The sequence below is a fragment of the Bufo gargarizans genome, chromosome 10 (assembly GCF_014858855.1).
Source record: "Bufo gargarizans isolate SCDJY-AF-19 chromosome 10, ASM1485885v1, whole genome shotgun sequence".
NCBI classification, from domain to species: Eukaryota; Metazoa; Chordata; class Amphibia; order Anura; family Bufonidae; genus Bufo; species Bufo gargarizans.
In genome coordinates, this window is record NC_058089.1 from 55101309 (window position 1) to 55116828 (window position 15520).

Consider the following 15520-nt stretch of genomic DNA (forward strand, 5'->3'; position numbering starts at 1 on the left):
GTCCTAAGTTAGCGGAAAGTGAGACTTTGTGAGAAAAAACCCCAAAAAAATCAATTTCCGCTAACTTATGCAAAAAATAAAAAATTTCTAGGAACTCGCCAGGCCCCTCATTGAATACCTTGGGGTGTCTTCTTTCCAAAGTGGGGTCACATGTGGGGTATTTATACTGCCCTGGCTTTTTAGGGGCCCGAAAGTGTGAGAAGAAGTCTGGGATCCAAATGTCTAAAAATGCCCTCCTAAAAGGAATTTGGGCCCCTTTGCGCATCTAGGCTGCAAAAAAGTGTCACACATCTGGTATCGCCGTACTCAGGAGAAGTTGGGGAATGTGTTTTGGGGTGTCATTTTACATATACCCATGCTGGGTGAGAAAAATATCTTGGTCAAATGCCAACTTTGTATAAAAAAATAGGAAAAGTTGTCTTTTGCCAAGATATTTCTCTCACCCAGCATGGTTATATGTAAAATGACCCCCCAAAACACATTCCCCAACTTCTCCTGAGTACGGCGATACCAGATGTGTGACACTTTTTTGCAGCCAAGGTGGGCAAAGGGGCACATATTCCAAAGTGCACCTTTCGGATTTCACCGGCCATTTTTTACAGATTTTGATTGCAAGGTACTTCTTACACATTTGGGCCCCTAAATTGCCAGGGCAGTATAACTACGCCACAAGTGACCCCATTTTGGAAAGAAGACACCCCAAGGTATTCCGTGAGGGGCACGGCGAGTTCCTAGAATTTTTTTATTACAAGTTAGCGGAAAATGATGATTTTTCTTTTTTTTTTTCTTTTTTTCCTTACAAAGTCTCATATTCCACTAACTTGCGACAAAAAAAAAATATTCTAGGAACTCGCCATGCCCCTCACGGAATACCTTGGGGTGTCTTCTTTCCAAAATGGGGTCACTTGTGGCGTAGTTATACTGCCCTGGCAATTTAGGGGCCCAAATGTGTGAGAAGAACTTTGCAATCAAAATGTGTAAAAAATGACCGGTGAAATCCAAAAGGGGCACTTTGGAATATGTGCCCCTTTGCCCACCTTGGCAGCAAAAAAGTGTCACACATCTGGTATCGCCGTACTCAGGAGAAGTTGGGGAATGTGTTTTGGGGTGTCATTTTACATATACCCATGCTGGGTGAGAAAAATATCTTGGTCAAATGCCAACTTTGTATAAAAAAATGGGAAAAGTTGTCTTTTGCCAAGATATTTTTCTCACCCAGCATGGGTATATGTAAAATGACACCCCAAAACACATTCCCCAACTTCTCCTGAGTACGGCGATACCAGATGTGTTACACTTTTTTGCTGCCAAGGTGGGCAAAGGGGCACATATTCCAAAGTGCACCTTTCAGATTTTGCAGGCCATTTTTTACAGATTTTGATTGCAAAGTACTTCTCACACATTTGGGCCCCTAAATTGCCAGGGCAGTATAACTACGCCACAAGTGACCCCATTTTGGAAAGAAGACACCCCAAGGTATTCCGTGAGGGGCATGGCGAGTTCCTAGAATTTTTTATTTTTTGTCGCAATTTAGTGGAATATGAGACTTTGGAATATGTGCCCCTTTGCCCACATTGGCAGCAAAAAAGTGTGACACATCTGGTATCGCCGTACTCAGGAGAAGTTGGGGAATGTGTTTTGGGGTGTCATTTTACATATACCCATGCTGGGTGAGAGAAATATCTTGGCAAAAGACAACTTTTCCCATTTTTTTATACAAAGTTGGCATTTGACCAAGATATTTTTCTCACCCAGCATGGGTATATGTAAAATGACACCCCAAAACACATTCCCCAACTTCTCCTGAGTACGGCGATACCAGATGTGTGACACTTTTTTGCTGCCAAGGTGGGCAAAGGGGCACATATTCCAAAGTGCACCTTTTGGATTTCACCGGTCATTTTTTACACATTTTGATTGCAAAGTTATTCTCACACATTTGGGCCCCTAAATTGCCAGGGCAGTATAACTACGCCACAAGTGACCCCATTTTGGAAAGAAGACACCCCAAGGTATTCCGTGAGGGGCATGGCGAGTTCCTAGAATTTTTTATTTTTTGTCGCAAGTTAGTGGAATATGAGACTTTGTAAGAAAAAAAATAAAAATTAAATCATCATCATTTTCCGCTAACTTGTGACAAAAAATAAAAAGTTCTATGAACTCACTATGCCCATCAGCGAATACCTTAGGGTGTCTACTTTCCGAAATGGGGTCATTTGTGGGGGTTTTCTACTGTCTGGGCATTGTAGAACCTCAGGAAACATGACAGGTGCTCAGAAAATCAGAGCTGTTTCAAAAAGCGGAAATTCACATTTTTGTACCATAGTTTGTAAATGCTATAACTTTTACCCAAACCATTTTTTTTTTTGCCCAAACATTTTTTTTTTTATCAAAGACATGTAGAACAATAAATTTGTCGAAAAATGTATATATGGATGTCGTTTTTTTTTGCAAAATTTTACAGCTGAAAGTGAAAAATGTCATTTTTTTGCAAAAAAATCGTTACATTTTGATTAATAACAAAAAAAGTAAAAATATCAGCAGCAATAAAATACCACCAAATGAAAGCTCTATTAGTGAGAAGAAAAGGAGGTAAAATTCATTTGGGTGGTAAGTTGCATGACCGAGCGATAAACGGTGAAAGGAGTGTAGTGCCGAAGTGTAAAAAGTGCTCTGGTCATGAAGGGGGTTTCACCTAGCGGGGCTGAAGTGGTTAAAGGGGTTCTCCAGGAACTAAGAAAATGAAAATAATGAAATATTACTTTATTATAAATATATTTCCAAATAACCTTCATTAGTAATAATGTCCTATTTTATCTGTGGAGCAATCATCAGGAGAAATAAAATGGCTGCTGTCCTATTACTGCACACAGAAACTGTCCTAATGACAAAGGAGGGCAAATTACTTCAGAACACTGAGCTAAAGAGCTGCCTCATCCTCCTCTCTGCTCTATTTGGGACCAACAGAGATGCCTTCAGCTGCCAAGCGCACCTGTAACAGGTCAACCAGCTTTATAAGCACAAATCTTCGCTCCAGCGTGATAAAGTTTTGCAGCATTGACTGGAAGCAGTAGGACCTGTGAAACGTCATCACCATCATCAGTGAGCGAGTGTTCCCCCCCCCCCCCCCATCTCAGATCAAATGGATGAGGTGAGTTTTATTTATTTTTTGCACAAGAAGAGTGGGGAAGGGGCATTGATAATACTGGGAGCCACTAATGGAGGAAAAATAATGCTGGGGGGGGACTAATTTTACTGGGGGCCACTAATGGGGCATTATTATTACTGGGGGCCACTAATGGGCCATTTTTAATACTAAGGGGCGCCAATGGGGCCTGTGTTAGCCACGCCCCCAAAGCTTAACTTGGCTGGTATTTCTTAGCAATCAGGTTAAATTGCTGTGTTGGCACTTTGAGATAAGTGGGTTTTGGGTTACAGTTTGGACACTCGACCTCTAAAAGGTTCGCCATCCCTGGCCTAGACCATGTGAATGATGAACGCAACATCTCAGGCCTAGGAAGAGGCTGATTGCTGAGGGTGCCACCGATCGGACGCTACCGATCAGGTTTATTTTACTCACATATATCCTGAGGATAGGTCATCAATATTAAACACCCCGATAACCCCTTTAAACACAGCTGTATTGAGAACCCTACCATAGTACAAAAAAAAAAAAAGGATCATGCTCATATTTATAGACCTCCATTCCCTCGTTCTGAGAATTAGCACAGGACAAAGCTCGGCTCCTGGTCATGTTTATTTCAGCGGCAGGCTAGTTAATGGCATCATGCTGTGTACTCAGGTAAAAATCGCTAACACTCTACGTCAGCATGATTTAAGGACTGCCGGCTGGTTTTACGGAAAGTCTCCTTTTTATTCTTGGCTGTAATTATTATTATATTGAAGCAAATATGCCAGCATGGGTTTCGTTCCTTGCCTTGTTCTTTGACCTGACAATGAGCTGGCCCCCATGTATAGGATTTAATCAAAGGAAGAAGGAGGTCTTTGATCTCAGGCCACCAATTTCACCTTGGCAATCAGTCAAGATCACATTAAACATGAGACCCAGGAGTTCACGGGGATAGATCCTGACTGTACATGATGTAAATGTTCCTGATATACTGCCAAATACGCTATTGATAGGCCCAGCATTGGATTCATGGAATGACATCTTTGCCCAGTTTTTATCTGCATCTAATTGTACCACTTAAAGAATGCATTCCAGGATGCTATCCTAATGTTCAATAGGTCAGCTCTTGAAGGGAACCTGTCACCGGGATTTTGTGTATAGCGCTGAAGACATGGGTTGCTAGATGGCCGCTAGCACATCCGCAATACCCAGTCCCATAGCTCTGTGTGCTTTTATTGTGTAATTATAACCGATTTGATCCATATGCAAATTACCTGAGATTTGTCCTGTCCCTGACTCATCTCACGGACAGGACTCATCTCAGGTTAATTTGCATATGTATCAAATCGGTTATAATTACACAATAAAAGCACACAGAGCTATGGGGACTGGATATTGTGGATGTGCTAGCGGCCATCTAGCAACCCATGTCCTCAGCTCAAAATCCAGGTTCCTTTTAAAGGGGTTTTTCAAGAAAAACTTATTGGTGACCCAGGCTTAAAGGGGTTGTGCAGACCTGCGAAGGGAAGCATACTTGCCTGCTTCCAGACGTTGGCTCCTGCTCTCTCTGGCCTCTGCTGTTCCTCAGGATAGGTCATCATTATCACATCGGTGGGGGTCCAAGTCCAGGTGCTCCCGCCGATCAGCTGTTTCGGGACGCTGCCGGACTTCTGGTAAGCGCATCCGGTTCCCAGCAGCTTTCTAAGCACAGCACCCTACATTGTATAATGGCTGTGCTTGATATTGCAGCTCAGCCCCATTCAATTCAATGGGGCTGAGCTGCAACTAGGACATGTGACCGATGTATGGTGATGTCACATGGCCTAGGAAGAGGCCGCGGAGCTCATGGAGCTCCGGCCTATTCTAACAGCTGATCGGTGGGGGTCCCGAGTGCGGGTCCCCCACTGATCGGCTATTGATGGCATCCCCACTGATCAGCTGTTTTTGGCAGATGCAGGTGCCGGATACTAAATGCCGGCGTGGTCACTGCACAATGGATAAAGCCCTCTGCATCTGGTTCCACCCAGTTTTCTGCGTTGGTGGCTGACACAAACAGCTGATATGGATGATCTATTAGAAGGCTAGGTCATCTGTCAGCAGATATGTACATAATGCTGAAGGCATCTGTGTTGGTCTCATGTTCATGTGTGCCCGCATTGATGAGAAAAATTAAGTTTTAATATATGCAAATGAGCCTCTAGGAGCAACGGGGGCGTTGCCGTTACACCTAGGGGCTCCGCTCTCTCTACAACTGCCACGCCCTCTGCACCTTGATTGACAGGGTCAGGCAGTATAAATGTTATCATGCCTGGTCCTGTCAATCAAAGTGCAGAGGGTGCGGCAGTTGCAGAGAGAGCAGAGCCTCCAGGTGTAATGGTAACGCCCCCTTTGCTCCTAAAGGCTCTTATTAAAACATAATTTCTCTCAGTAATGCGGGCAGATATGACCATGGGACCAACACAAATGCCTTCAGCTGCCAAGTGCACATGTAACAGGTCAGCCATTGTCAGAGATACAAATCTGCTGACAGACGCCCTTTAAAGCTGGAATACCTCTTTAATGGGTTGAAGTTATTACTTAGACCGTGCAATCAGAATCAAAATTCTTTCACTTTTACAGCTGGCGGTATAAATTTGGCCCTCAGCATCGGTTCAATACTAATTCCATTGGATTATGTTGTTGTTACTTGTAGGAAAGGGAAATTATAATAATGATTATCGTCCCATCGCTCGCTTATTTGTCTGCACCACATCAATCATATCAGCCAGGTCCAAGAGCTTCAATCTGACACTGACAACCATCTATTTCTCACAGTGATCTATCTCTTCAGTTTACCTATGAATTATTTCAAGGGCAAGATCCAGAAATATAGATTGCGCCTCAGTTTAGGGCCCTTTCACACCTGCGTTATAGTCTTCCGGCATAGAGTTCCGTCGTCGGGGCTCTATGCCGGAAGAATACTGATCAGGATTTTCCTAATGCATTCTGAATGGACAGTCCGTCCTTCAGGATGCATCAGGATGTCTTCCGTTCCGGAACGGAACGTTTTTTGGCCGCAGCAAATAGCGCAGCATGCTGCGCTTTTTGCTCCGGCCAAAAATCCGGAACACTTGCCGCAAGGCCGGATCCGGAATGAATGCCCATTGAAAGGCATTGATCCGGATCCGGCCTTAAGCTAAACGTCGTTTCGGCGCATTGCCGGATGCGACGTTTAGCTTTTTCTCAATGGTTACCATGGCTGCCGGGACGCTAAAGTCCTGGCAGCCATGGTAAACTGTAGTGGGGAGCGGGGAGCAGCATACTTACCATCCGTGCGGCTCCGGGGCGCTCCAGAGTGACGTCAGGGCGCCCCAGGCGCATGGATGACGTGATCGCATGGATCACATGATCCATGCGCATGGGGCGCTCTGACGTCATTCTGGAGCGCCCCGGGAGCCGCACGGATGGTAAGTATACCGCTCCCCCGCTCCCCACTACTACTATGGCACCCAGGACTTTAATAGCGTCCTGGCTGCCATAGTAACACTGAAAGCATTTTGAAGACGGATCCGTCTTCAAATGCTTTCAGTACACTTGCGTTTTTCCGGATCCGGCGTGTAATTCCGGCAAGTGGAGTACACGCCGGATCCGGACAACGCAAGTGTGAAAGAGGCCTTACTGAAACAATCTTGTCTGGGAACAACTTGATTTGAGATTTGTTCTGCTTGCTTCTGATTACTCAATTCTCCCCCCCCCCCTCCGGCTGTTTCAAGATGTACTCATGGAAGAGTTAAAGGGAGCCTGTCAGCAGAAAATTCACTGATACACCAGGCACGACGGTTTGTAGGGCCAGCTCAGCTAAACCTAATGATATCTTTCACTTTGAGGTCCGCTGCTTCATTCTGGAGGAAAATGTACTTTTAAGTGTTTTGCGGATCCCGGCTGAGCGCATGCCACCTTTTATTTTTTAAACTTGTGTAGAAATGTCCTATCCTTGTCTGCAAATCGGGTGCACAGAGAGGCTTGGGCCCACCCTTGGTGCACAGAGAGGCTTGGGCCCACCCTTGGTGCACAGAGAGGCTTGGGCCCACCCTTGGTGCACAGAGTGGTTTGGGCCACCGTGAGCATCATCAACCATGTATATTGCAGGTAAAATTTTCTGACTGTAGTAGGTCATTGTGCAGAGATGGAAAGGAGGTAAGCTGTGGCCATCACCTACTGTGAACAGTATGACCTTGTGTTATTTACATATAGGTGTTACCGCAGTAGCGGCGCGGCCTTCCCACTGCTTTTCCTAGGCCAGTCACGTCACTCTCACCGATCACATGGCCTAGGCCTGTGATGGCTAACCTCCGGCACTCCAGCTGTGGTAAAACTACAACTCCCAAGATGTACACTTGCTTGGCTGTTCTCAGAACTCCTTAGAAATGAATGGAGCATGCTGGGAGTCGTAGTTTCACCACAACTGGAGTGCCGGAGGTTAGCCATCACTGGCCTAGGCGCAGCTCAGCCCCATAGAAGTGAATGGGGATGAGGGCAATACTAAGCACAGTCAGTGTACAATTGTCACCACCAGACATCTGAGAAGCTCTGACAGACGTTCTTCAGAACCTCCTGCTTGAGGTTCCTTTTGTTTTGCTTTCGTTTTCTCATCTCGTTAGCCTGTCTCAGCTTTCATGTAGTTGCACTGATTGCATCCCTTTAAATCCCTTCCCATACTGCATCACTTTGTGGTTTATACAACTTCCTGGAGTGTGTGCATGCTGATGCTACTACTGAGTCTTCTACAGATAAGTTTATTCATTCATTTGTATTTTCCTGTTTGCTGGATCCTAGGTGACCCTGACTCCCTCCGTATTAAGTGTAGGGAGCCGGTGGTCGTGTACCCTCACTATTATAGGGTGTTCAGGTGTCATACAGTCGAGGAACGAGGATATGCAATCATCTACCATAGAGATTTTTGCATAGGCTGAGCAGTAGGGTCTGTTACAGGGCTTACCCTCTGGTTCCTTAGTTTTGGATCCAGTCAGTCGGATCTTCATTTTGTGTCTTCTAGTTTCTGTACACCTTCCGTGACAACAATGTACGGCGCTGTGCTTTGTGAACACAGGGAAGGCCGTGGCGCTCCCTGGAGCTTGGGTGCCTTCTCAAACAGCTGATTGGCGGGAGTCAGACCCCTACCGATCAGATACTGAAGAAAAGTCATCGGTATTTAAATCTCGGAAAACCCTTTTACACCAGTGCCCAACCCTTTTAACCTCATCAATAAAGGGCAGGATACTGAATGGCTGCATGAGAAGCTTTTGGAACAGTTCTGGGGGGATGGACTGGTACACCTTGAAAATCCCGCAATATATGAAGACTTAGGCTACTTTCACAACGATGCGTGAAGCAGTATTTTTGGGGCCGCCTCTCGGCATATTTGCCGGGCTGCTTTATAGTGAATGGGGCCGGGCAGACTTCCAGCAGCTCACGGCTCTACACGGTAGTGCAGACTGCCGGACCGAGTAATCGCCAGTGTGGAACAGGCCTTACTTACAGCAAGGTATGTAAATTGCCATTCTATTTCCTTCTGTAAGAGGGCTAATGTGCATACTTTTTGCAACTGAGCATTGCCTGTAGGTACAGGCCCTCATGAATATTAGACTATTGCCAACAGAACCCTTGTTTTCGGCAGGACAGGTAGTCTAATCCTGTGATGGCTAATCTCCGGCACTCCAGCTGTGGTAAAACTACAACTCCCAAGATGCACACTTGCTTGACTTTTCTCAGAACCCCATAGAAATGAATGGAGCATGCTGGGAGTCGTAGTTTCACCAGAGCTGGAGGGCTGGAGATTAGCCATCACTGGATCTGTATGGAGGACTCCTGAATCTTCCCCGACAGATGGTCAGAGGAGGGAAGAATTGGGGTTGTTGAATTTCAGTTTCTTCCTGGGGATAAGCCGCTGCAAGAAGAGTCTGACAGTGGTTTCTCCTCTCTCCCTACTGAAAACACATGCACACTTGGACGAGCTGAGTATGGATGGAGGAGTCAGGAGAGATAACTGTTTGGTTCACAGTTATTGGGCACTTTTCGTTTCCATATACTGCTGGATCTCTTCAATGGAAACCAGTATCCCCCACCCCCGACCAACAAATTCCAAAAAATCTAATTTGGTATCGGCAGCAAAATCAGTTTTTTTCTGGAATAAGACAGACTAGAGAGAGTGTCTCCTAAAGACATATAGGGTACATGAATGTCATAGAGGGTCCCCTGCTTGGAACTCCCAACCCTGTGCATGAAAATGTAGAGTGACTCCATCAGCTTAGAGGCCTCTTTGTATTCAATGTTTGCAGACATGTCATTTAAAGGGGTTGTCCCATGATTAATGTAAAAAATTAAAACCAGACATCATATAGAACATGACAATCTCTTTCTAACAAAGCTAGAACCAGCCCTGTACCTCACATGGGTCCAGAGATCTCCTCATTCATTGCTCGGCTAGATTTATATCAAGCCGGCAGCTCAAGGGGAGGCACAAACAAAAGTGGAAGAGCAGCACAACCGGACCTTTAGACCCAAAACCGGATTGCAACAGCCGCGATGGGAGCGCAGAGCCACAGCAGTCCAAGAACAGCGATGAAAAATGGAAGTCACAGCAGCATATCCAGTGCGTCTTTTATTGGAAGCCTTGAGTGCACACACTAAGTACGACGTTTCGGCTACACAGTAGCCTTTGTCAAGTATACAAAAGGTAAAAACTGGCAATGTTAAATACATATATGTGACCACTCCCACAACATGTTGGAGCCAATCGTTAGGAGGCTCAGCCCACTCAATGCGTCAGTGTAATTAAAAGCAGCCGTCTAAAACATAATAATATAAATGTGTACCTGAAACATATAAAACATTGTCCAATAGCGCTAGACATAAATCACATCCACCTCGGCGTCTGGCCAATCACAGTGCGCATGTCCGTGACGTCATCGCGCTATCAACGTGTCAGTCACGTGCATAATGTGTCATCAAGTCACATGATGATCACGTGTTGGGCGCAAGGTCCTTTGCACACATGTAGCTACAACCACATGGAAGGTCCTATCAATGGACCTCACTGCTCAGCCTGTGTGTGTCAATGGGGACAAAATCATGTCTCACACACAGACTACAACACAGGGACAAAGCGATACATCCACTTTATATAAAAATAGATATTCCATGGGGTCGGACACATATAGAGCATGGCCGCCTGACGATTAATGGATATGAGAAAAAAAGCTCGACTCCAACGGAATCGGACGAAACAATGTATCAGATACACAACACATAAATAAATATATATTGTGAATAAACATGGGACCATAGTGACCAAACAAAATAACCCAAATAAACCATAATCTACCATTAAAAACATTGTCTATACTGCGTCAGACATGAACATGAAAGGAACTCTACCTATCTATACTGGTTACATTAAATTCAATATTGAGTCCCTGGGGTTGTAACGATTGTAATGTAAAGATCCAGCTCTTTTTTTCTCAACATGCGCTCCCTATCACCGCCCCTCTTGGGGACGTCAACAGAGTCAATGACCCTAAATCTCAATTGGATGACAGAGTGTCCACAGTCAATGAAGTGTCCACCATTTTTAATGGTACCTTTGTGTTTGTTAATACGCTCCCTAATTTCCATAGTTGTTTCTCCCACATAGATCAAACTGCAGGGACAAACAATCATGTAGACTACAAACTTGGACCGACATGTATAATATCCTGCAATGTTGTATTTCCTGCCACTATAAAGGTGTACAAAGGTGTTCCCCTTTAAAGGGTTCCTATCACCTCGTTTTGACATAATTAGCTATCAGACACTAGCAATCCGCTAGTGTCTGCTCTACCTAACAATGCTATTACAATACCTTTGTGTGCAGCCCTTTTCCCAACAAAACAAACTTTTATTGATATGTTAATGAGCCTCTAGGTGCTATGGGGGCGTCTTTTCAGCACCTAGAGGCTCGGTCTACTCGCAAAAAATGCTGCCCAGCGCGTCCCTCCAGCCCGCCCATCTCCTCTGGAATGCGATCCTCCCTCTGAGCCAGCGGACGAATTCTCGCGCCTGCGCCGTGCGCGTCTGTATTCGGCGCAGTGAATGTCTGACCGCTCCCTGCACAGACATCTCCACTGCGCCTGCGCCGATTACGTCAGAGTGCTCCGAGGAAAAGATGGCGCAGGCGCAGTGGAGATGCCGGCGCAGGGAGAGTTCAGACAGTCACTGCGCCTTGCACCGAATACAGACGCGCACGGCGCAGGCGCGAGAATTCGTCCGCTGGCTCAGAGGGAGGATCGGCGGGCTGGAGGGACGCGCTGGGCGGCATTTTGTGTGAGTAGATCGAGCCTCTAGGTGCTGAAAAGACGCCCCCATAGCACCTAGAGGCTCATTAGCATATCAATAAAAGTTAGTTTTTTAGGCAAACGGCTGCACACAAAGCTATTATAATAGCATTGTTAGGTAGAGCAGACAATAGCGGATCGCTAGTGTCTGATAGCTAATTATGTCAAAACGAGGTGATAGAAACCTTTTAACATATTCTCACAGTTGCAGCAACCCAGACATGGGAAGTTCCCCATCTTTTTGGGTTTAAGGTAAGTTTGACCCCCTTTAATAACACCTCCTGTGTCAGTTTAAATCAGTTTGTCACGGAAATTGGTGCCCCGTTTTTATGCCATCAATGGCGGACAGTCAAATTCATGCATAGTTGGAAAACCCCTGTGCAGAATATGCCACTCTTTCCTGAAAATATGTGTTATGTCAGCACTGTGGTTGCCATAGGTGGAAACAAACGGTATACGTGGCGTATCCCTGCTCGTAGGGGAAGACTGAAATGTGGACACTCTGTCAACCAAGGAGACCCTGGCCCTAGACCTGTATAGAAGCCTAGACGGATACCTCCTCTGAGAGAATTGGTTACACATCTCATTAATCCGGTGAGTAAATACACGATCATCGGATACAACTCGTCTTACACACAGCATCTGACTCCAAGGCCTGGATAACAGCTGTCGTGTCTCAGGAGGTTATTCCTATCAGTAGGCTTTTTATACAAGTCAATTGGCCCTCTTCAATATAAACCCTGACACCAAGAAACTGTAACTCCTCGGAGGAGGAGGTCACAGTAAATTGAAGACCGAGTACCCCATTGTTAAGGTGTAGATGGAACTCATTCAAAGAGTCAATAGAACCACTCCAAAATCATGAAAATGTCATCGATGTAGCGCCACCAGCACAGGACCCACTGATAACAAGGTGATGCATATACCAGTTTGTCCTCAACCTCCGCCATGAATATGTTGACAGAGTGTCCACATTTCAATATCCATTTTTCATAGCTCAAGGGGAGGGTCCTTTCTGCTACAGCCCGGGAGGCGTGTCCATTCTCTCCCTATCACAGTTCAGGAGCAGTTGAAGAATGAAACTGAGCATGTGCGGCCTTCTCAGTGTGCAGGACAAAGAAATAAGAAAAAGAACAAACAGCAGGTGGCGCTATACAGATACATTTTATTGAATAGCTCAGTGGCTAGGCAAAATTTTTAATTACATGCAATTACAAAAAGTATTCAGATGCAGGTGCTGGTTTGAAAACTGTAGAATATTTTCCATTGGACAACCCCCTTTAATTCAAAAATCCACCCTGTCAGGTGATGGTGTCGGGAGGAAGACCCCCACCAATCAGCCGTTTAAAGAGGCCGCAGCCTCCTTGAATGGTGGCTGTGCTGGGCACTGAGCTATGCCTAGGCCACGTGAGCGATGAGAGTGATGTCACCGGCCAAAGAAGAGGCCTCGGCGCTCATTTAAGCGCCCTGCCTCATCAAACTGCTGACCAGGATGGGGTGCTAGGAGTTGGACCCCCTCCGAGGATAGGTCATCAATATCAAAATTTTGGACAACCCCTTTAAATGACAGGACCCAGAGATCCTGAACATTGTAAAGAATTATCGCAGAAAGTTTATTGAAAAATCACATCGCTTTTCACCACACAAAAAATAACAAAACAATATAATAAAAACAGAATACTCTTTTGGGAACCACATGCAACAGTTTTATCGTCCAGCCGAGACCAATACCTGCAATAGTTCTCATTGGAAATACACTTTCAATATAAAGTTGCAAGAAAGTTTTAATGAATTCCCTTTAAAGTAACGTTTACAGATATTAGAACAATATTTCCTGCGTAAAATCCAGCTTTCTCCAATTACGGAGCTGCATGGTGGGTGTCATGTTTTCCATTACAATCTCATTTCATGTTAGAGACATTAGGACAGTAACCGACTTCTGACGGCTACTTGCTTTATGAATGGAAACTCTAAGAGAATGAATTTATTTAGCCAATGATGACAGGAATATTTCCTTTTTTCTCCCTTTTATGAGAATGATCTGTTCTGTAGCCAGGCTCCAACAATATGAAGGTCATTTGTGGTCCGTAAATACATCTGAAAGCGCAAATGGTTTCATACACTCACAATGCATCACTTACAATATGCTACAACCATACAACCTACACAACCTCATTTAAAGGGGTTGTCCCCACATACAGTTTTATAAATTTTTCAAATCGGCACCTGGATCTAAATAGACACAATTAAATTAAATACAGCCACTGAGGTATTCAATAAAAACTATCTGTACATCCGTCTATCCTTATTACTCTGTCCACCTCTGGACACATAAGACCAGTTCCATTCTTCAACTGCCTCCAGCCAGATCTTCTCTTAGAAGCTGCGACCGTAAGGCTCCATTCAGACGTCCGTATGAATGGTCCGGATTCGTTGCGCAATTATGCGGAACGGGTGCGGACCCATTTATTTTCAATGGGGCCGAAAAAGACGGGGACAGCACACAGCATGCTGTCCCCATCCGGTCTCAGTGTTTTGCAAATCCGCAAAACGCTTACGGACGTGTGAAATGATCCTTATAGGGAGAAAGCTGCATCAGAAAGGACATGCCCCCATTAGGTGTGATAGGGCAAATAGCTGCAGCAGAAAGGACACAATCCTGCACTGTGATATGGAGAGGGATGCAGTGGAAAGGACACGCCTCCTGAGATGCGATAGGGAAAAATCTGAAGCAGAAAAAACACACCCCTGAGTTGTGATAGGGAGAGAGCTGTGGCAGAAAGGACATTCCTGGAGACAAGATGAGATACGGCCTCTATCCTGGATACAAGATGAGATACGGCCTCTATCCTGGATACAAGATGAGATACGGCCTCTATCCTGGATACAAGATGAGATACGGCCTCTAGCCTGGATACAAGATGAGATACGGCCTCTAGCCTGGATACAAGATGAGATACGGCCTCTAGCCTGGATACAAGATGAGATACGGCCTCTAGCCTGGATACAAGATGAGATACGGCCTCTAGCCTGGATACAAGATGAGATACGGCCTCTATCCTGGATACAAGATGAGATACGGCCTCTAGCCTGAATACAAGATGAGATACGGCCTCTAGCCTGAATACAAGATGAGATACGGCCTCTAGCCTGAATACAAGATGAGATACGGCCTCTAGCCTGAATACAAGATGAGATACGGCCTCTAGCCTGAATACAAGATGAGATACGGCCTCTAGCCTGGATACAAGATGAGATACGGCCTCTAGCCTGGATACAGGATGAGATACGGCCTCTAGCCTGGATACAGGATGAGATAAGGCCTCTAGCCTGAATACAAGATGAGATACGGCCTCTAGCCTGGATACAAGATGAGATACGGCCTCTAGCCTGGATACAAGATGAGATACGGCCTCTAGCCTGGATACAAGATGAGATACGGCCTCTAGCCTGGATACAAGATGAGATACGGCCTCTAGCCTGGATACAAGATGAGATACGGCCTCTAGCCTGGATACAAGATGAGATACGGCCTCTAGCCTGGATACAAGATGAGATACGGCCTCTAGCCTAGATACAAGATGAGATACGACCTCTAGCCTGGATACAAGATGAGATACGGCCTCTAGCCTGGATACAAGAGGAGATACGGCCTCTAGCCTGGATACAAGAGGAGATACGGCCTCTAGCCTGGATACAAGAGGAGATACGGCCTCTAGCCTGGATACAGGATGAGATAAGGCCTCTAGCCTGAATACAAGATGAGATACGGCCTCTAGCCTGGATACAAGATGAGATACGGCCTCTAGCCTGGATACAAGATGAGATACGGCCTCTAGCCTGAATACAAGATGAGATACGGCCTCTATCCTGGATAAAAGATGAAATACGGCCTCTAGCCTGGATACAAGATGAGATACGGCCTCTATCCTGGATACAAGATGAGATACGGCCTCTAGCCTGGATACAAGATGAGATACGGCCTCTATCCTGGATACAAGATGAGATACGGCCTCTAGCCTGGATACAAGATGAGATA

At 45.5% G+C, this 15520-nt stretch overlaps 1 protein-coding gene across 2 annotated transcripts in view; it reads right to left on the minus strand.

Annotated features, from left to right (window-relative positions):
* METTL15 (methyltransferase like 15) overlaps positions 1 to 15520 on the minus strand; it is a 285871-nt gene that overhangs the window by 127529 nt on the left and 142822 nt on the right. The window lies entirely within an intron of this gene.